General features: G+C 38.7%; 1 long non-coding RNA gene across 1 annotated transcript in view; it reads left to right on the plus strand.

Moving 5' to 3' along the window:
• Positions 1-613: 613 nt before the first annotated feature.
• The window catches only part of LOC122156224, a 124,789-nt gene continuing 102,095 nt past the window's right edge, over positions 614-23,307 (plus strand). The window contains exon 1 of the long non-coding RNA XR_006167418.1: positions 614-767. This is a non-coding gene — a long non-coding RNA (uncharacterized LOC122156224). The remainder of the gene's footprint in view (positions 768-23,307) is intronic.

The raw sequence follows: 23,307 nt of genomic DNA on the forward strand, positions 1-23,307 counted from the left end.
TCTGAACACTTACTGTTTTTATTAGAAAGTGCTTCATTTTTATGTGATTGCTTCATCTGAAGGAAGGTAGGAATAAGTAGTTCAGACTTAAGGTACGAGGTCAGAACAATTGACTTAACCTTTTGACTTCAGTTTGCTATCAGATGCCAAACTGCAAAGATGATATATAGTATCTATTTAGTTTATCTATGAGAGTTCATAGAATCACAGAATCACCTAATCATAGATAGGATCAAATAATCATAGAATGGCATGGATTGGAAGGGACCTCAAGGATCATCAGGTTCCAGCTCTCTGCCACAGGCAGGGCTGCCAGCTGCTGGAGCAAGTACTAGATCAGACTGTCCAGGCCCCCTCCAACCCAGCCTTAATACCTCCAGGGATGGGGCATTCACAGCCTCTCCGGGCAACCTGTTCTAGTACCTCATCATTCTCAGTGAAAAAGTTCCCCCGACATCCAATCTAAATCTCCCTCCTTCAGTTTAAGATCATTCCACCTTGTCTATCACTATCCACCCATGTACAAAATAGATTTTTCTCCTGTTTATAAACTCCCTTTAATATTGGAAGGCTGCAATGAGGTGTCCCTGTACCCTTCTCTTTTCCAGGATGAAGAAGCCCAGTTTTTTCACTATGTCTTCATAGGAGAGGTACTTCAGTCTTTGGATCATTTCTGTGGCCCTCCTCTGTACTCTCTCCAAAAGCTCCACATCTTTTCTGTGGTGAGATGGGATGTCTACCATTAGTGCTGAAACACTGCAAAGGAGGTATGAAATTTTTAAATCCTATCCGGAACCTTTGCCTAAACTGCCTAAACTGAATTTCCAATAAGTGATGTAATGGATTTGAAGACAACCAGTCTCTACCAATGGGAAGTGCTGCAAGTCTGGATGTGAGTACAGGAGTATCAACAGGTGAAAAAAGGTTTAAAAACAAAACAAAAGCAAAACAAAACAAAATAAATTAAAACAAACAAACAAACAAACAAAAAAAAAAAACCACCAAGAAGCAGAAACAAAACAACAAAGCAAAAAAACCAGACCTGGCCAGGATGTGTAAAGGAACATGCCTATGATGTATCGTAAGACCATAGTTCTGCTTACTTTTGGTACTTGCTGATTCTATGGGCATCTTATCAAGGACAAGATGCTATATAATGGCCTTATTGGCATAATTTGGGGAATATAGCCATACTGGATTAAAAAGAAGATTTTCTACATTTTTAATGTAAAACCAGAGATCTAAGAGTTTGTGCCAGCACAGCTAAAATCTCTAAGCACTCAGTGCAAAGTTTGTCCTTGTTCTGCCTGATTCAGAGGAGGAATTTATGGTTGAATCTCTCATTTACAAGCTGAGATTTTCTCATGCAGGAGTTGATGCATTCTCTTTCTATCCTTGCTCATTCCATGTATTTTTGTAGTTTTTCCTGGGCTGTCTTTAGAATAGCCCATGAGCCATAAAGCTACTGTAAAGTAAGCTAAAGTACATGAGGATTTTTTCAAATCAAAAGAATATCACACACATAAATGCGAACAAAGAGCACACAAAACATCAACAGTAAAACTATCTCTAATAAATAAATTACCTTAAAAATAAAAAGGCTAGAATTCCACTTGGCTGAGTTCTGTTCTTGCAGGCAATAGAAGTTTTACCTCTGCTTTCACCAGGAGCCAGGAGGAAAAGTGTTATGATGAGTTCTGGGCAGATAGGAATGTAGATGGATACTGTGCATTGGCAAACTGTTGAAGCCAGCCTCCACAATTTATCAAAGGTGATATTATTCATGGGATTTAGACTTCAACAGTTGCAATAGGTATAGCACGTGAATCTGAAAACACCTATCTGCATTGCTTGATGCCTTCATGCCTTTAAAAATCTAGCCTCACAAGCTAAGGTGGAAAAAAAAAATCCTAACAATAAACAGACCGAAGTCTTATTTTGATATGACCTGAGCAAACGCTTACATTTGGTATTGAAATATACCACTGTGTGACACTATTTCTGTAGGTTCTCTAGTTAAGGCAGAGGAACAAACACCTTAAACCCAGAATAAGCTCAGGAGCCTCTTTTTTCACTTGGTGAAACTAATGTTTTCATCCATCAGATAATTGTACTTAAAATTAGAACTACTCTGGAGTAAATATTACCAAACTATCTTCTTAAGTCTATGTAATTATTTGTGGTTTGTAGATTCCAGATTTGGAAAAAAAATGAAGTTGTACTTGTTGAGCATTCAGATTTGTATATGGTTGACAGATTTCTGAGTGATTGAGTCCCTAATAATATTAGAGGTGATACCCACTGAGATAGATTGTTGCGCATCATGTAGATAAGACAGCTGAAATCTCATTGTGAATGTGATTTGTCTCATGGCCATTGCTGTACCAAATGTGGTAGTGGAGTAGAGGACATTACACTTGCCTCTAATTCAGGGAGAGTCACAACAGATAAACTGGAGGTCAAAAAGGCCTTTTGAGAGAGCTCTTGTTGAAAAGGTTCTATAAATGTAAAGTATTATTATTATTTATGAGCAGATTGAGTCAAATGTCATGTTGGATACACTTCATCAATCTGAGATTAGACTTGGGCCTGTAGCTCAGCAACAGCTCAGTAATACAAACTGGTAGGGAAATGTTTTTACTAAGCTAATCAGAAACTTGAATACAATAGCAAACACTCCTTTACAAACAGCCCTGCCGTCCAGTGATATTTCTGAGGTCTGGCATTTGGAGCAGCAGATGGGGTGGCACAGAGCTTTTCGACCAGGGCAAGAAACAACTTGCAGTCTCCAGTTAATTGCAGGAATGCTAAATTTGGATCACATAAAGACTTTTTTGCTGCATGATAGAATGGTGGAAACGGTTATCAATATTTTATTATATCCACGAATCACGGCTGTATAGAAACATTAGAAACACTGAAAAATGCATTGCCAGCATGTGTAGCATATTCTGTTCTTGGAGGAAACCTTTATTATTCACTGAGCTCTTGTCTCCCAGGAAAAGGGAAATGCCCCTCCCCTCCTGCCTCCCTCTCCCTCCATGCTATGAACAACGTGAATGAATTTTCCATTTTATGCAAGCCATCCTTGTGTTTACGTGTATGCAAAGTCATAGGAAAAAGAAATATGCAACAGCTTTCTCCCTCTAAGTCCTCCACTATGTACAGGGAGACATACCTCTAGCACACAGAAATATACATATTTTAAGATACTTCATTTCCAAAATCAGAACAGCTACCTGTTTCTCCTTTTGCATTTTTTCTCTTAGATTACTTTAATTAAGTTTACCCTAAGAAGCTTGTGAGGCCAGATAACCTTGTTATATGAAAGAAAAAAATGCACACTGTAGGATAGTTCCTGCCATCATGGCCATCATTTCTAAAGCCAGGATTTAATATCCTTTAATCTTTGCTGCTTGCAGACTCATTTTATTTAAACTGCATTTATATAAACTGCTCAGCAGATTAGAGAAGCAGCTCCATAGCGTTAATTTCAGTGTCACGTTCCAGCTGTTTTGGTCAGGCTTCATGCCTGGATTTTATGTATTTGTGCACTAAAAAGAAAATACTTCTCAATGATAAATCCTTCTCCAAAGCAGAGAGAAATAGCAGTAAATAACATCTGTTGAAATCAAATGAAAATAAAAGCCCACGGGAAAACTAGATACAATATGGAGCTTTAAAGCAAACTAACTGTAGAGTTCAGGCTTACAAATGATCCAAATCCTTAAAATTATCCATAGATAGAGGATGAGAAATCTGTGACCTACCACTCGTACAGATTTTTCAGTTTCAGATATAATAGGGATCAATTATTGAAAGATGAATTGCACTTTTGGGTCTGATCCAAGGCTCCTTGGATTCATCCGAGGGATCTGTAAGTTCATTATGGATATCCATGACATTCACTGATTATCCTAGAAATAAATTGGTGCAATGCTATTGCTCTTGAAACTGGAACAACAGAGAAAAGCAAAGAGATCTTCTTTTCAGCATCTGTTAAAAGAATAAATCTGGGTATCCCAGCTGTTCCATTTCGGTCATCCTTACATCCCTGGAGCTAAGAGCTGAAATTTCTGCTTTTTTTTTTTTTTTTTTTTTTTTTCCTCCCCCAGAGGCTCTGATCTCTTCTATCCAACAGAAAGACAAGCATAATCTAAAATCAGCTATAAAACTCATACACAGATCTTTTAATGCAACTAGCCGGTGTCATCTGCGCTTAAACAGCTTTTGTTTTCTTATGATAAGTCCATACAAAGCTTGTGGCTTTGAATCTGAGGGTCTTGTTCACCTCACACTTCCATCTTTACAGGTATTTGTGCTAGATGGTCCAACCATGTCTTTGCCATAGTGTCCAGTGGACCACAAGGTGCTTGCGAATTAGCTAGAAATGGTAAGAAAGAATTTGGCCCTACATCCTTCAAGGTCACTTTATGAGATTTCTTTTTTATACAGCAGGCATTATAAATTAGAGACACAGGAGTACCATAGCTTTCATAAGCATCCAATTCCATTTTAGTAGAATTTTACTCAGGCTTTACCTTCCATCAGGAATATATGATTTATTACATTTTATCCAGACAAATGAGAGAAATACCTTAAACGCTTTAAGCCCGACCTTTCCTGGTATTCCATGAATATCTAACCACTTCTGCATTTAAGATAAAATGGCTTCTTTCTGGTATACAGGACAAGAATATGTCATGGATCTTGTGTTTCATCACAATTTATATGAAGAAGTAGAAGGAAATAGTGTCCTGAAAACTGAATACAATGAACAGATGCCGTGGCACGTTTTTGCAGGATTGCCTGAGCTTGCACTATGAGTTTTGCTTGTGGAAACTGAAATGTAGCACAGTTTGTGGATGGGGAACAGTGAGAATTAATAACTAAATCAGACAAGGCTCTAACCCTTAGCATCTCAGAAAAAGAAAATGTGCATGCACACAGCTTTTGGAAATTTCGGGATGGTGAAACAACTTACGAAGTTAGAAAGTCTTAAATCTAGACAATGCACTTCAAAAGAGATGATTACTTAAAACAAATGTAGCTTTGTCTGTTATATGTAATATATGATGACTTTGAACACAGTACTGAAACGTAGGAAATTACAGCTTCAATTAAACTATGGGAGAACTATTTAGGTATATAAAAAATGAGTGATTTTATGTGACTTTTTTCTTTAGTTTGAACAAAATGCATTCCTTTTTTGTTTACACAAGTAGAGTTGGAGAGGACAAAAAAAAAAAAAGTCCGAACTGCCTGTACTGACCCATCATGTCTGCTAAATCCCAGCTCAGTCTCTGCAAGAATCTCATTTGCTCTCTACTCTATAATTTCTAGTATTTTGTTTCAGCAGTTTTATTTGTTGCAAGCAAAGTCATTTCCATTGCATCCCTGCGAGACTATTCCACAGCCTAACAGACCTTGCTCTAAGATGCTGACTTTTTTAAAATTGTATTTCAATTGATCTTTTGGAGTAGTACATACTGTCTCAGCTAAACTGAAAAGAATTGCAGAAATCTCTAAGCAAAAGTCTTTTCAGAAAACCAAAGCAAGTGCCTTGTATGGGGAAAAACAGATATGCAGTGTGCAGAGGACAGACAGGGATGAAAACAGCAATCCTTTCAGAAATACATATCACTGAGGAAGAAGGTGTGTCAGAGAAATTCTCTGTTCCTTTCTTTTGATATGCTGTTCTTAGGTCCTCTGTAGATACATTACACTGCGCCCAGAAATCTTGCATGCCTCCTTTTCCCATTGCTGGTGCAGGAAAAGAAGCTGAGACAAATCCATATAGCCCTCCCGTGCCTGTCCTGGAAGCACTGATTGCAACCAGCACAGCGAGCCTGCAGCTTGCTCTGATACGAGGAATCAAATCAGCACGGAGCCCTCCATTCAGAAGTGCTTATAGGTCGTATCCCTTGGAAATGAGTATGATTGATCTGAGATTGCCTCTTCTTTATATTTCTTCTTCCTTCTCTTTCTCCCCAAAGAACAGTTCACATACAAACTACATAAAGGTGATAAACTACCTTTTTGGGGTATATTCACCACTGGAGAAGCAAAGGTAAAATGAAGAGCACAGTTAACAGGAAAAAATATCTTCTGAGATCGGTGACTCCTCTTCTTTAATAGTCTGCCAGCCCAAACTAATATAAAAGCATCAGATGCGAGGAGCTTTTTAAAGAGATTATAAAATTGTACTCCACAGGAATATTTCTCAAACAAATTTCAGCAGTCACTCACATCAACAATACAAAATGTTCAAAGCCACAGGGCGTACACAACCCCCAAATCCCTATAGTCTCAAAAAGGAGCTATGAAAATGTCTGTATCCCAATAGTGGAAGCTATTCCTGGATTACCCAGACCAAAGATTTCATCAAAGTTAAAGTGAGCCAGAATCTGAGTAACAAGGATGACAAATTGCCAGGAATATTTATGGGTGATACATATATAGTCACATCCTATAGGAATCAATCATGTTTTCTAACTGTGCTGAAGAAACAGTACAGAACCTCACATTTCTGAAGTTTGGTCTTTGCTTGGAATTAAAAGAAGAGGAACAAGTAGAGGAATAATTAACTTCCTTTTTTCTTACACCACTTTCTGTCCCACAGCAAATACATGAGAAACTTGAAGTCAAGCTTCCAAACTTCTCTAACTGAACCATGTAATAGTGCCATAAATACCCCAAATCTTCTCTTTAAAATGCAGTCTTACCTCTGCAGTTCTGTAATCTCAATGGCAAATCTGAAGATTCAGCAAGGTAAGCTAGAAATCAGAGCTTAAGAAGCCCAGGAAAACACACATACTAAGCAACACCCAACACTAAATCTGTTAAAATTTGTTGTTTTTCAGAAACTGAATGTCAAAAATATTTTTTTCCATGCTGTGTTTTTGGAAACAAACCATTTCTGTTAAAATTGCAGTAATACCCATCCCTTCAGAGTCTGACAGATCCCTTTCCAGATCTCATACCGTGTTGTGATGGGAAGTGTAGCTCTGTGTTTGTCCCTCTCCTGCTCTATTCTTTGGCTGCATAACCATGCACATTCCCCATGCTTCTGCATTAATAATAGGGCCAGGCAGAAACTGGAATGTGTAGAGGAAAGAGGAGAGAGTAAAAGTATAAATGAAGGTCTCAAAGAAATTGAGGTGGGTTAACCATAGTCTGGGTCTTAGACATTGTGCCTCTTCATAAACAAGTGAGAATATTTGTATTTTTTAAGAGAGGAAGCTCTTCATGCATGCCTGATTGACAGAATGTGTCTGTAGGCTGAAGAGAAAAGCTGGGAGGTGACCAGCTGTCAGTGCTGGAGCCTGTGCCACTTATCTAATTCTGTCTCTCCAGCAGAGTATCAATCAGACCTGACTGACATGCATTTGTGTGTACTCATCTGATGTCTGTGTAGTCCGTAGAGAGATGCAGGGAGCAAGTCTTTGTACATTGCTCCATAGTACTTCAGAAATAGGCAGGAGATATCCATTCGGTAGCAACTAATCCACACTGATCCATAGGCTGCTTATTTGCTGAGAGCCCCAGTAGATTGGTTAGCAGGGATCTGAGGTGCCTGGAGGATAAGGAAGAAGTTATCTTTCTTCTCAGCTTCTGACAAACCCGGTTGCACAAACTGGGGAGATGGGAGGCACTTCTCTGGCTGTGCATGGTGGTGATCCTAGGCTCTGAGCAAGCTGATATTTGTGTGCAGGGCAAAGCACAGCAGGGACTGGTCATAGAATGCAAAAACAGCGCAGTAAGGTCACCACAGCAATATGCCAGATGTATTAGCCCAACTCCTGAGTTGCTTTTTCCAGTTTGGACAGTTAATTTGCTTGTTAAGCATAAAGGCTCATCTCATTATACCCACTGCACTCATTAGAGATAGCCCTTGATCAGATTACAGTATATTTTTATTCATTCTAAAATGCTTAATATGGATGTATTATGTTTGAATATCTTCTAGCAAGCTTGGAAAGTTCATATAAGGAAGTAATCACTACTTATGCTCATTTTAAAAGACCGATAGTTTTCCAAGTGTTAATTTCAGTATTTGTAATACTTCATTTTTTTTTCTGTGATCATTAAATATTTGTTTTGGTAGGGATGCATCTAGACAAGCATGTTCTTCCCTTGATGGTTACTCCTTTCTCCACTTTCTATTATTGCTGATACTAGCGTTTATAGGACTACCCTATAAATTTTATCATCAAAATGATCCAGGGTAGAACAGCTAAAAGGAAATCAGTCCTGTTTTCCCAAAATAACTGTGCACAAGTGAGTAGAACATCTCTGCTACTTCGTAGATAGGACCTTCCCTACATGAGGATGGATTCCCGACAGTATCAAAGAAAGTGTAAGTAACACTTTGTCCTAAAGAACTGTGGATCCTCCAGTGGGAGCAACAACAAATGATAGGGTTTACAAACAGCTGACACTCCCTGAAAGCAAGAGCTGTGGGTCTCTGCAGTGACTGAAACTAGGAGATGGTAAGATAGAGACTGCAACAGTATTTCAGAGCTATCTCATTACTTGCATCACTAATCCCAGCTAGTAAGAGGCAGATGGGAGCACCATCACGCTCCTCACAAAGTCTCTCACCTCAGAATGATCAGCTTGCCTGCATCAACATGACTGATCCAGACTTCCTGACATGGGAAATATCATCAGAGTCAATACTATTTTTACCTACATAGTCCGGAAACTTTTTTTTGTCTCTGCATAGCAGGAGAAATATTGCTATGTACATTGTTCTTAAAAGTCTTCAACTGCAGACATTTCATGTATCCTCACCATCAGTGAGACATGTTGCATGCAGAAGGCACCTGTTCCACAAGGGAGATTCATCTAGATATCCAAACACTGTCCTGTGTAAACAGCTATTCAGAAAACAAGCAGTGACTAGAGTCACTGCTCATCTATCTCACAATTCCTATGCTTACCTGCAAGGATGTTATGGGAATCAGTGTCAAAAGCCTTGCTGAAGTTAAGGTGTACAATATCCACTGCTCTCCCTCTGTCTACCCAGGCAGATATGATATCACAGAAGGCAGCCAGGTTGGTCAGACATGATTTCCCCTCAGTGAATACACGCTGACTACTTCTGATAACCTTCTTCTCCTCCAATTGCTTGGAGAAGACATCCAGAATAAGCTGTTCCAACACCTTTCCAGGGACAGAGATAAGGTTGACTAACCTGTAGTTTCCCAGGTTTTCCTTCTTGCTCTTTTTGAAGACTGGTGTGACATCACCTTTCCTTCAGTCTTCAGGCATCTTGCACATTTGTCATTACCTATCAGAAATATTAGACAGGAGTATGGCAATCATTCCAGAACTCTGGGTGCATCCCATCAGAGCCCATGGATTTCTATTCTTTTACACAGGTCCAGATTTGTGGAGTTTGTTTACTGAATTATCAGTAAATATTGCTTGTACTAGATAGCAGTCATTCAAATGAAATAAAAAAAACTTGCATCAATGAACTTGGGTATTCAAATACAATTAATATATTCAATTAATTTCCATTGAAGCCTCACTGGACTTTTTTTATGGATATCATCAAGGAAAGGAGCTGTGTGCTGTGTGTACTAAGATGTGCACATGGCCAGGATAGCAAAAAGGTATGTAAGAAACCTCCTGCAAGAATGCAGGCGTATCTGGGAATTTTGCTTGGGCCAGGCCAGAGTTATCCTTTTTTGGAATGTGGATTTATATATGACTCTGTTAAGGAAATAAGGGTCCATGTCTACTGAACACTGCTTTTTTTTTTCTTTTTTTTTTTTTCCCTACAGTATCCACGGTTAGCTTATTTTCTGAATTTCCTAGAACCACACATTCTGTAGTTGCTTGCTTTGAGAATAATTTAAATGCTTTGAATCTCTGATCCTGACTCATTTTGTCTTACCAAAAAAAAAAACTGTATTGCTAAAGGAAAATGAAGGAAAGAAACAGAAAAAGTGAAAGATTTACAGAAGAGCAGTCTTGCTAAAAAATAACATAAGGTGGGTTGGGAAATGTGTAATAGCTTCATGGATTGTTTATCTCACCACAGGACAGCTTTTTCTATACCACAGCTCAAAATGCTGTCTGCCTTGCTAATATCTCATTGTTAAATTGTGAGGAAAATCTTCCTTACACGAAACTTTTGTCACATGTAACATAGGTTAAAGGTCTCCAGATCATGAAAATTCCCTGCTATCAGCAGAAGTTACTTTCCAAGCACTCGTCGTCTTTCACCTCTCTTATTCCATAAAGTCCATCATACATTCCGTTTCCTTTTAGATTGCCTTCTCCAGTGTTTGTGTTTTATGTCTGTCTCTTGCTCTCTTTTTGTCTTCTTCTTGACTGCTTTAAAGAAATATAAGACCTTTGAAATGAGATTGTTCATTTTATTCAGACATAGTACCCTTCTTAACCTCCTGTCCTTACCTACTGATTAGTGCTGCTGGGAACTATTAAACACTCACAGCAGTCTGCCTCTGAGCTGGCTGCATTTCAGGGCTGTGAGAAGTTGCACTCTAATGCCTCTCTGGAAGTGCTTAAAGAGAAAAAAGATTCAACGGAAACCTTTTGTGTTATAGTGGCCCTTCTTACCATTTTGTCATGTGAGAATGTGTATTTTTTAATGATGGAGTGCATACTGGGAAGGAGAATGGGGACGAATGGAAGAGGTGGAAGTGAGAGATATTACAGTTTTGGTAATCATAATGACAAGCCAGTGTTAGCACTTAAAGGTACAATAGTCTGTAATATGAAAACCGGTGCCTTAACAAACAGCAACAAAAAGAGAGATGGAGAAAAAAGGAAAGAGGTAGAAGCACAAAGCGTTTGGTTTGTTGATTTCCTAATTGCATTTATTTATTATTTGAAGCCTAGTAGGATATGCCAGGACTATAACATTTAATACCGTAAGAGGCTCCACTCAGCAAGATCTGTGGTTCATCCTGCCTAGAACTTTTTTCTGACAGTGATATTAGAGTGGTAGTTTTGGCAAGGGACTTGGAGACTGGCCTCTCCCTGCAGTCAGTCCCTTATTTTGGTACTGCCTCCATCTCCAGGACAGCTGTGTGGATTACAGCCCATCTTTTAGTATCTGTTTATGGACCTCTCATCCATGATTTGTCTCTGACCCTGTAGACACTCCTTGCTTCTGCAGCCTGCTATGACAGCAAGCATGTAAGGATTTTTTTTTTATCTGTTTCAAACCAATCTGTAGATCTTGCTTGAGTGCTCTCTATACTATTGCAGGATTTTACAAACAAATGCTCTGCATTCAGACTATCCATTGCCTGCATGATTTAATCAACCTCAGACTTATTCTTTCAGATCTTTTTTTCTTCAGACTGAAGTCCTTCATCCTTTTTTGTCTTCTCTCATAAAGCAGCTCCTTCATTCCCTTTATGTCTTTCTTTGTATCAAGCAGACCGCCGGAACATACTATCATTAGGAATTACGTATATATCTCTACACGTATATGAAAGCAAATTAATCTACACAAAAATTGGATTTCTCCTTGGATGTTTGCTGGTAAAGGATCATACTATTTTTGTTGTTGTTGAGCTTTGGCTCTATTGGAAGCTCTAGACAAGATTTTTCTATCATTCTGTGCTTTCCAAGTGCATTTTCTAGTATGCATTGAGCAGAACCTGAATAAAACAGTTTACATAAATTCAAAATGTTTCTACTGCCATTCTAAACATCACTAGAACTTTCAGTGTTGTATATATTTCTGTCATAAAGCATTTAATAACTTAAATGCCTCTAGATGAACTTGGAAGCTACTTTTCTATTTATGATTATCAGTTCTAGATAAGCTACAGATCTTAACGTAAACTTAGAACCTGATTGCTCTCTTAAAAACATCACTTGAAAGTTCTATCACTATATGCAGTGCTTCATATTTTCCAACTCCCTCAGATCACCATTCATTTTTTTCTGTGTTAGCAGCTTCAACATCCAGTCTGAATATAAACTCTCCCACTCCCCAGTTTACAATTCATATAAATCTTTCTATACTTCCTTCCTCTGCAGATGGAGATATACTGACCCATAACTCAGGGGGATCTATCTGCATTCTTTCCTCAGTCACTTTTCCTCAAGGTGGGTTATTTCTTAAAATTTATGTTTCTATCTAGGGAGCTTTAAACTGCACATTGAGTTTTTGTAACCTGCCTGTGGTTTTCTAACGTTTGTTCGAATCTTAGAATATAATCTGTGTGAATTCTAATCTCTTTGCTGACATCAAAAATTTATTGTCGCTTGTTTTGAAATACTTCAGGCACAAAGTGTGAACCTGAAGTAATGTTGGGTAATCGGAACCTTTGTAACAGCTGTTAGAAGTTCACCATTTTTATTTATTTATTTATTTATTTATTGTATTTATTGTGGAAATAAACCCATCATTTTCCATCTCCCTTGTCTAGCATGTGTTTGTTTATAACATTGATCTTCACTAGTTGGGCCTATGGCAGTCCCTATTGGTGTGCCTGAAATACTTGTGCAAGCATTAGTGTGAAGAGTACAGGCATGATGCTCCTGGTCTCAGCTCATCTTAATTCTTTATGTTTAGGGTTCCCTTGGAGTGGATGTTCTTAACTGTTGTAACAGAAAGGCACAGCTGAGGAAACTGAACTTCCATGTGACGTACCATGCACAGTTCCTGCCATGCTAATGAAGCTGTTAAGATGCTTAGAAAGAATAAATCATGTACGATTTCTATGGAGTTTGTAGGGAGGGCTTTTTTACTTCCTCTCATATCCTGTTATGAAGAAGAGGGATGCTAATGTCAAACCTGCTCAGTGAAGAGAGGTAGACTGGAGATGGCCTGTAGGCATATCTCTCATTCCACCATCAGGCACTGATGCTGGTCTAAATGCGCTTAGAAAGGTTCAGTTACTTCAGAGTTTGTTATATATGTGCAAGAAGACATGGGCTGCCTGCTCTCTTCATGCTAGCACCTGCTGTGGTGTTTCTCCTCACCAGATCAGGGAGAACTGAGGCTAAAAACACCTTATTTCTAAGGGAAGTGTTGCCAATGCTGTGTTTATGGCTGAATTGAAAGGCTACTGAGGTTATGCATGGTTTGAGCCAGTTTGTCTGAAATCCTAGTTTCAGAAAACCTTTTCTGTTTCTTGTAAAAGTAATACATAGGGTTTTTTTCTGACTCTCCACTAGCCTTCATAGCTCACTGAAGCCTTTGAAAGAGAGAGAGGATGTTTTTAAATGCTTTTTAGAAAAACCCTTTGCCCTCTCCCTCAGCTCTTTCTCTGGCAGAGTCTGTTTGTGACATGGTGCAAGGAAAAGAGGAGGAAATAGAGACTATTAAAAAAAAAAAAAAAAAAAAAAGGTGGATGGTCCAGTCTATCAAGTGCAGCATGGAGTAGTGGTCTGCTTAACAACTGAGATGGGCTCCTCTCTGAGGCAGCACAAATCTGCAGGTGGCTCGGCATGGAGAAAGGAATGTAAGAGGGCTGAGAATTTTTATTTTTTTATTTTTTTTAAGTCCTTCATTAAAAGAGGAAAGCTTCTGTTTCTTTCTCTTTCCCTACAATTTCCCAGGCAAAATTATTTTTTTTCCTTTCAGTAATTTTCTACCTGGCTCTTATGTTATCACATAAACCTGGTCCCTGGCTGCTTCTGTAGAGGCACTCAGGAAATTGTGGCTGTTCTTGGCGGTGTAGATAATTGTTAAGCATTTGCTCCTTTGCAGAGATAGAGTTATCAGCAGAGGTAGTATTCTCAGGTGTTCTTCCAGCCTTTGGAAAATAGTTGTTACTGTAATCTGTAGGCAATTTTCCCTCTAATGCCGTAGGCATGTGCTTCTCCTTTTGTGGCTGTTTACCAATTCTCTAACAGATTAATAGAAGAATAGTTCACTCTGCGACAATCTGAAACTTTAAAACACCCTCAAATGCCTCATTACAGACCAAATAAAGTAGTTTGTTTTCTGTGAATGATTAGTCCCTCTCATCTCTTCTTTGCTCTGCTGCTTTCAAAATGCTAATCTCAGGGTGCATTTATTTGCTTTTGCCAGCCTGTTTATAGCTACTGTATCCCTATGGTGGAAGCTTACTGTATCTTCCTCATTTGCAGTAATCAGTGAATTTCCATGATCTATAATCCTAATAATAAGTCAGTTTATGCAGGTTTTTAGAAAAGTAATTTCAGTTTCTAGGGCTGGGCTGTCATTTCCACTTCCGTCACATTATATAAAATGAAGCAAAATGAATCATGATGCTGGACTGGGAACTGTTTGAAAGAGCAAGCCTAAAGGGAGAAGAGTCTTTCAAAGCACATTTCTAAAAAAACAGAACTGCTCAGCTGCATTGCGGTGCATTTGCTCTTTATAATACCTTACAGGCCAAAGCATTGTCATGCTCAGGCCCTCTTTGTTGCTGTAAAACCGCTTTAGGACCAGTGAATCTGAATTACAGAATCACAGAATGGCCTGAGTTGGAAGGGACCTCAAGATCATGATCTCCAACTTCCCTGCCATCAGCAGGGCCACCAACCTCCCCATTTAGTGCTAGACCAGGCTGCCCAGTGCACCATCCAATGTGGCCTTGAACACCTCCAGGGACGGGGCATCCAGCCTCTCTGGGCAGCCTGTTCCAGCACCTCACCATTCTCACAGTAAAGAACTTCCCCCTGACATCCAACATAAATCTTCCCTCCCTCAACTGAAGACCATTTTTCCCCTCGTTTTGCTGTTGCTGTTACCTACCCTTTCAAATAGTTGACTGGTCTTTGATACATTGCATCCAGCTACAAGATGTTGATTGCGGTGCACATGGGGCATTCACAACAGCCAAAGAAACCAGGGACAGGAGTAAGTGAGGCGGGAGTGTGTCACAAGGGTGGCTTAGACAGGAGATAGCTCTCCTTCAGCTCTGTTGGGGACTTACCTAGGAGTACAGCCTGTAAAAGAGGCTGTAAAACATATAGAGAGTTGCCATATTTCCAATCTAGTGTCTGGAGAAAAAAAAAATCAAAATGGTTTCCACAATAGAAAAGAATGTTCTTTGCCAACTGAAACCTAGGAAGAAAGAGTAGAGTGGGAAGGACAGCAGGCAACAATATTTAGTACTTAGAGAAGTTTTGAGGTTCTCCCTGATGACAAGAAAAGTATTTGTAATACTTCCTGTGCCTCCTTCTCCAATATCAAGGCCTTTTGCACCACTTGGCCTGTTGCAGAAGAAAAAGCATAAATGCCGCAGCTAATCCTAGAACAGTTTCCTAGTGTTTTTCACTTCAAGTATTTATTGACTCTAGTGTTATAACTGAGCACACCCTTAGGTAGCATAGACATAATATTTTTAACCATTAGCAAAAGAAATAGAATGAGAATAGGTCAAGTCAGACAAATTTTTATCAATCCTGTAAATAATCCTTATTTAAGTATAGAAGAGTGTTATAGACAAACGACAGCTTTGTACAGATACATGAGCATCACAAGTTCAAAAGAAGACAAACATGTCTACAACACATAATATAGTTTATATTAATAAATGTGGCACAGAAACTTAGAATCATAGAAAACTTCAGACTAGAAAGGACATCTAAAGGTCATTTAGTTTGGTCTCCAACTCAAACTGAATTTGGCTTGAACAGGTTGTTCATGACCTTGATAAGCTGAGTTTTAAATATCTCTAAATTTGGTGATTCTCCAGTTTCTTTGGGCACCTGCCCCACTGTTTGAACTTTACAGTGAAAAATCAGGATTTCACTTGTTCCAATATGTTTTCTTTTCACTACATACCTTCAACAAAATCTGGTTCTCCTGTACACTCTCCTGGTAAGTAGATATTTTAAGATATCAAACTTGCAGATAGGTAACAGAGGGGACCTGAACAGTACTAGTGAAATCACAGAAAGTTGTTAAACTAGGTATCTATATTTTCATAGTTACTGAGTGTTGACAGATAAACAGAACTTGGAATGTTTTGGGGGTAAGGTTACCTTTTCTATGAAGGATATTGATTTGCAGACATGGCAGAGGACTGTAAATCACTTATTTCTGTATTTCTTTTTACTCAAAATAGATTTTGGAAAACTAGAGAGTTTCAGATGTGTGCATTTTTATTTTTTTTTAATCTCATCTCTAAATGAAGCATATACTGATTGAACTGGGTGTGTTGGGATTTTGCAGAAGTTTCTACAAGACAGAGAAATATGCAAGAGTAGAAAGGACAACTGAAAGTTTGGATATCAAATACAAATTCCACAGAGCCAAATATCTCAGGGAAACCTCCAGCTTGATTAGATGCGGAGGAGGCAGAACTGGACCTTTAGACACGTCACTGAACAGTTACCTTCATTCAGCTTTCGCATTAAAGGAAATGAAAAATTCCATTAAGGGCTTGCAAGAAGTTGTTTTCCTACCTCTCCTACCTGTACATCTCATCTCTAAAAGAAAGAGGATAGGAATTGCTAACATCAGTCTCTCAGCAACAGGAGCAGATACTGTGCTGGGGTTCTGTGGTCCTCATGAGGTAGAAGCACAGCAGAGCACCACAGGAACAGATGCCATGTAGTGCACTGAGACGAGCTCTGTGCTCAATTTACCATGGCTAAGAAAGCTTTCACAGGCTGATTCCTGTACTGCTGTGCAAGTGCTTCAGATGGGAAGGAAAGAGAACTTTTCACACATTTATAATGAAGAAGGTTCAGTTACATTCTTTAGATTAAAAAATCTTCCTCTATCCCTGAATTACCCCATTTTGTTGGTTTTTAGCAAGTTAATCTAAAACCAGTGTGGTTGCGTGGTGACCTTCATTACAGAGCTCACCAGCTTGGTGGCAGTTCCTGCTCATTGTTGGTGTTTTGATCTTTTGGTCACATCCAAATGATTTCTCTTGTACCCTTTTTAATCTGTATCTCTACTTGCTTTCTTGCATGAATTCCAGGGAATGCCATTTCCTTTTCCTTGTATTGCTGCTTTGTTCCATTTTGTTTTCTTGGAACTGTGAGCAAGTAAACATAGTGACAAGCAACCTTTGGGGAGTTCTTAGAGTCAGTTTAGAGGAGGATAATTTGTGCTGCAGCTAACCCGTGTATAGTGTTGCTGCTTTCAGATATGTCTAATTACACTTAAAATATGGATACCAGTGCCGTCAATCAGCACTGGTAGCTCACTATCACAGAATCCAACCCTTTGACAACTTTCATACGTATTATAAGAGTATAATTAGTGTTTATAAAGACACCGTTATGTGCACAGTAGTATTTCTATCAGTTGGCTTGCAATCATTGAATACTGTGGAAGTGAGTTTAACATTCAGACAGCTCTGAGAAAGAAGAGGAGGGTCAGACAGCCTTCCTTCAGCCCCCAGTCATGTGGCAAAAAGTACTTTTTAATCTCTGGCTCACGAACCACCGAGAGAAATACTTGAATTGTTTTCTACCACATTATTGGTTGCTGAAAGTCAAAAGGTATCAGCAGATTCCTTTCCAGAAAGGTAGATGAAAATGTGTGTGAATACCACCAGTGCCACCTAGCGTTCCTCGGGTCGTGGAGTGGGGCAGCGTTCCCTTGCAAGCTCTGCTGCCGCTCAGACAGGCACAGCCTGACCATGTTTCACCGCCCCAAAAGGGACAGTCTTGCTCCTCTATCGTGCAGCTTGCTGAAGTCTTAAGAAATGCAGATAACAGCTCTTGACAATCCATAAGACATTTTAATACACAATTTTGTGCTGATTTTTGCCAGTAGGTTAGCAGGTCGGCAGAAGTTCGAGCAAGTCTGTTTTCAGTGAGACATTTAGGGTTGGGATTAACAGTGATTGTGTATGTGAACATTATCCAAGCACAACTGAGGAAGTGACTGCATGGGTAGCTAGGCTGTGGAAGGAAAATTGACTGTATGTGAAATGATAACTACGAATATTTCCTCTTTTTTCTGTTTTTTTACTACAGCCTTGCATATGTTTTCTGCCTAAACAAATGTGACTCTCACACCTAGTTTGCAGCCTTGAACTTGATCCTTTCCTTTTATTTGAGAAAATAAGCTGTCAGGTTTAGAGAGAAAGTCTTGCATAAACAGTAAATCAGAAAAAGAGTAAGTATTTTCTTGTTGAGAGCTTTACACAAGAACTAATGTCAAAGAATAATAGTCCTTGCCTATAAGAATTATTTGAATTCAGTGAAACATAGGAACATCGGGTTAAAGAGCAATGAGAATATTGCTTCTCTTCAGTGTCTCCTCTGTGGAGACACGTTTCCTTGGCATTGCTGTGTTCTGGCTTCAGTTACTGCTCTGATCTATATATAGTAGTAGGAAAAAAAAAAAAAAGACAGATCAGTACAGGGAACCTATCCTGCTATGGCTCCTCTCTTACCCTTGCAACTGTAGTAGGCCTCCATGCTTGTTCTGCACTCATTCTTACCCAGACGGCTGCCAGAGGGTGTATAAAGATTTTTATTTCAAGTCCTACCATTCCCTATGCCCATACTGGAGTAGTGTGACAAAAGGTAGTGAAGCTTGGGTCTAAGAAATCTTTGTGTCCTTTTTCTGACGCCGAGTGCCCTGTGCAATTTATTCTTCCCATGGTGGCACATTCACACTGCAAACAGTGTGTGCACGTTACTGAACACAAAGAGAAATTATTCCTAGTGCCCTTGGATCTAATGTGTGACTCCACTACCCTGTGTTGAAGCAGGGCTTGGGGTCCTGGGTGTGAGACCGTATTGGTGAGGCTTTGGGAACTTGAACATGCATTTCAGATCAGCCCAACACTTTTATCTCATAGATAGGCCAATGCATCTGATGCTAATGCTTGATAAGTATAATAGAGTTTTCACAACAGTGTAGTGAGCTGTTTTGATAAAAGAAATCTATCTGGTCACTGCAGCATAAGGTTTCCACTCAGACTAATTTACCTGCTTCTCAACACTTACCTGGAATTGAAATGATGTGTGTGCAGAATTCTGTTGTCATGGATTTTGCACAGAGATTTTAAATCCATGCTCAAGCTGAGAGTTGCTGTGTCTCCATTTTGCTGCCTTTTAATTTTTCCGTTCAAGGCTCTTCAAGAAAATACCTGGAAATATCAGTTCTAAGCTGACTTCTCAGTCCAGTAATACAGATTTGTAGCTGAGGTGTAAAGGATTTGACCTTGAATCCCTTCAGACTCAGTTTCATGCATCTCAAAAGTTCCAGTTCACAAAAATGATTGCACTTAGCCTGTAAATCTTGGAGATGGAGAGAAGCCTCATCTGCAATTCTTCCTTCAAAGCTTCCACTTTCTGATCCAGAGCTCTGAAAAGCTCAAGCAGCTCATGATTAGTTCTGTTGTAGCATTGATATTCTGGCAGTTTTATACGTGTCTACTTGGAGAAACATGAGCCCCTTTTAAAAGTATTACAGTTCTTAGGTTAGTAGCTGGAGGGAAGTTTTGAAATTGTCTGTGGCATCTAAATTGAAGCTCTAGTTGCCTGAAGAGCTAAATAGCTTTTGAAGTATCTTTGAACATACGGCTTCCCTGCATCTGTGTCTCAGATGCTGTGTCTCAGGAGTGTTGTGAGGATAAATGTTAGATATCAATGCTAAGATCCTGCAGTAAGGAACACCATCTTTATCTACCTTAATGTACTCATTTTAACAGGGTTTTGATGAGTCCCTTGTAGCTAAGGACAACACTGTGTAGAGTAAGCAGGTTAGTCAAGCTCTTAGGGTTTTCAGAATTGAACACGCTAAGAGCATTTTGCCACACACACAGGGCTCAGCACCACTGAAAGCAGAAAGTGAATTGCTGCAGTATCCATCACCTCGCTGATGGTCCTGCTCAAGGAAAGCATGTTCCTGCTTGACAGGAAAAGTTGGTCTGTAAATACTTATCCTTGCCTTATATCTCCACTCATGGCTCTGCAGAACTAAGAATTTGGGGAAACAGTCTTCTAAACAGTATTCAGCCCTCTACAGAAGTTCTCATGTGGTTTACTGGACAGTAATAACTTCCACTTCCTGTGTCTAAACTGCAGTTTGTTTCTTGAGTGCTCTATGCATGGATACATCTTTATACGAGGTTGCTGATTGACAGCACATACCATATATTTCTTGTCATCTCCTGAATGATCCTATAATTGTCACATCAACTCCTGTTTCAATACTACCATCTTTTAAACATTAAATTCTTACAGCTTTTCCTTTTGACTTGACCTAGTTCCCATTCTTCTTAAGCCATATGTTTTCGAGTTCATTAATACCAGCTGTGCACACGAATAGATCACTCACCAGTTCAATTTTCAATACAGATGCAGTGTTGAATTTCTGTCACATTTCTGTCAAATTAGTGTCAGCTTATGTGGACTTTAAGCTTAATGCCAGCTTTATACTGGTTGAGGGAGGAGAGGTGATACCTACTGTGAATAAAGTTAAGGCATTTAGGACAGCAGGTGATGTTTGGTCTGGCATAGAACTTGTTGCAGCAAAATTAACCCAAGTGGTTAAGAAATTTGAATGGGCATAATGAGTTCATGCCGGAGCAGAGTTGTACCCAGGGGGGCTTCAGTGTTTCCAATGCCCTAATGATATCTAATCAAATTATGGTGTTATACGAGCATAATGCCTTTCAGAAAGAGCCTTATTTCCATTGCCGTCTTAGAAATTAAGTACTAAAAATAGGTGATTTTCAAGGTGTTTAAAAAAACGCTCAAGTCTACTGATCAATAAATCAGTACTCCATTCTTCTCCCAGGAGTTGACAGTTACTAATGCTCTCCTTGATACAAAGTTTTGGTGATGGCTTCTTTGTATATTTTCATTCATTGCTTGAGAGCTTTTAACTTTCTACTTGCTGTGTAGAATGAACCAAATGCTACTTTGAAGCAGCAGGGAAAAATCAGATTTTATTGTTCTTCTAAATCAATATTTTGAAGGAGTACTAGAATAAATTTTTTTTATGGCACTATTAGTCCTGCCTGGCGTTGCCATTTTTAGTTGAAATTGTAATTTATATGATAGCAACAACAATGGAAAACATCCTTTGGGAAGATGAAAGTTGAATAACAATACATCCTCTCATCACACTTTGGCATTTCTGTTGGGAACGAAAACCCCAAATGTCTGTAAAAATGGAAGATGTTGAAAACCAGCACCTCAAAATGGACTTATTTTAAATCTGGGACTCAGATTTAATCAAATCAATTTTTTAATCAGATTTAATCAGAATCAATTTTTTCTTGTCTAGATTAAGGAAGTTTCTAGGCAGAAAACAAGCTCTGTAGTTGGGTGCTGGTGCACATACTATGCTTATGATAAAACTCTTCCTAAGAGTTGTTCAAGGTTGCAATGGTTCTCAACAGCATATGAATTCCTTTACTTTGCTTCTGCTCATCTGGAACATCCCTTGCTCAGAGAAAATATTATTACTTCTGTGAAAACAGAGACACATATCCACTTTACCCACTCCTAAGTTAACATGAGTGAGAACAACAATAATGCCTTTAGTTATAATTATGATTTGCTGCAGGTGAAATTTCCCAAACAGTTACCTAGACGGCTACTTAAACTACATTCTTAGACTACTTAAAAAATATATTTTTAAGAGAGCTTGACTTTAGACATCTTATGTTTGAAGGGAACTGTAGTGAAAACTCCCTTCTCTTAGGAAGCTAGAATTACAGATATGGGTGGCTAGAAAGCCCCTGAGAAGCAACCTTCTCCACCTCTTGCAGACAGACAAAATCCTGGTGTGCAATGTCCTTCTATCAAGAGGAATTCCTCTCACCTGTTGTTCAGATGCACTGATTATGTACATAGACTCTTCACTTGGTATCTTACTTAGTTTCTGTTTGTTGGAAACCAAACCACTTTGTTCCTTCCTTTGATATGACAGCCATGCATTGAAATACACATCAGCATCACAAATGGCCTTCTGTGCTTTGCATATCATATGTTCATTAGCATGAAATGTGAAATTTTTACTACAGTATTACACATGTACTTGGAGGTCTATTAAATTTCAGATCCTTTTTTGTGTCCTAGCTACCTGATCTACTTTTATTTAAGCTTGTATTTTTTCTTTCACAAGTGCAGTGCTCACTTTTTGTCTCTGCAGTGCTTGCCTTGTTGATTTTAGAGATTTGTTCACTGTACCAAGATTACATTGCATTCCAGTCCTGTCATCTCTAAATTTGTGCTTTTCACTCTTCTAAAAGCTTGAATGACTATAATGTATAGGACCAGATTTAGCATATTATTCACAAGAACTACCCTAGAGATGTCTCCCGTACTCTGTCCCCATTTAGACAGTGAAGTTCTGAGAACAACTCTTCTGAAAATTTCCCACAGTGAATATGTTTTCCTGTTTTGGCAGAGAGGACAGTGTCACAAATTCTCCTGATGTAAGGCTCATCTGTCTTAATCTTCTTGGTCAAGAGTCCTGTTAAAAAATAGAAATAATAACAGAAAGAAAGCAAAACAGAACAAAAAAGTAAATAAAAGAAAAAGTAAGAGTTTCACAAGATTCACATTGATTTTGGTGATTTTTGGGGGGAATGGTTGTGTATTTTTCTTAAATACTTATTTTGGGATTTTTTTTTCAGAATTCTTCTAAAAAGGGTTTTTTTTACCCTTCTCTCTGCTACACTTCCTTTTTTTTTTTTTTCTTTTATAGAGTAGATATTGCACTTTTCCTCCTTCAGGCCCTTGAATTCTCCACACCCTTCATCACTTTTACACCAATTGCTTCAAACTGCTTTTTAAATTTTCATAGATTTCTTCAAACACCACCTATAGTATGTCTAATTGATCTTAAAGTAATTCAACTTTTGCATAAAAAAAACCAAGAAGCCATATCAAACCAGCCTTCTTCACAGCAACTGTTGATTGTTCTCATTTGCCTTCAGAAGTGAGTTTGTATTCTCCTTTGCCTCTCTGCTTCTTAGCAAAGTATTCTTTTTGATATTTCACAAGTGATATTCAGAGTCTGCAGCTCGTTATTCCTAGTTTGATTGAAAAATAATATATATCTTTTCCTCTTCGAGTTTGTTTCCCCACCATCTGAAGGGAAGTGTTGTTTCCATCTTAGGTCTCCCAGACCATTCCAAATACCAACTTCTCTTATGATTAAGCTAATTTTCCACGAAATGTCTTTTTCAAAATTGCTTGTGTGTTGAATCTTATAAGAGGAACATAGGTTTAGAAAAGCTTTTATCCCTTTAGTGTATGTCAATATTGACAAAGTTGGTGCTTTTTTTCTGTTCTATGCATTCTGATGTTAGAAAGTTCAGAAACTAAGGAGTCATCAAATACACATGCTCTGCTATGAATTGCACTCACCTTTGTAGAGTTGGTTGGCATTGTTTCTTT

Source organism: Centrocercus urophasianus, unplaced genomic scaffold (genome assembly GCF_019232065.1).
Source record: "Centrocercus urophasianus isolate 14NV4802_14NV808 unplaced genomic scaffold, USGS_Curo_1.0 seq_12, whole genome shotgun sequence".
NCBI lineage: Eukaryota > Metazoa > Chordata > Aves > Galliformes > Phasianidae > Centrocercus > Centrocercus urophasianus.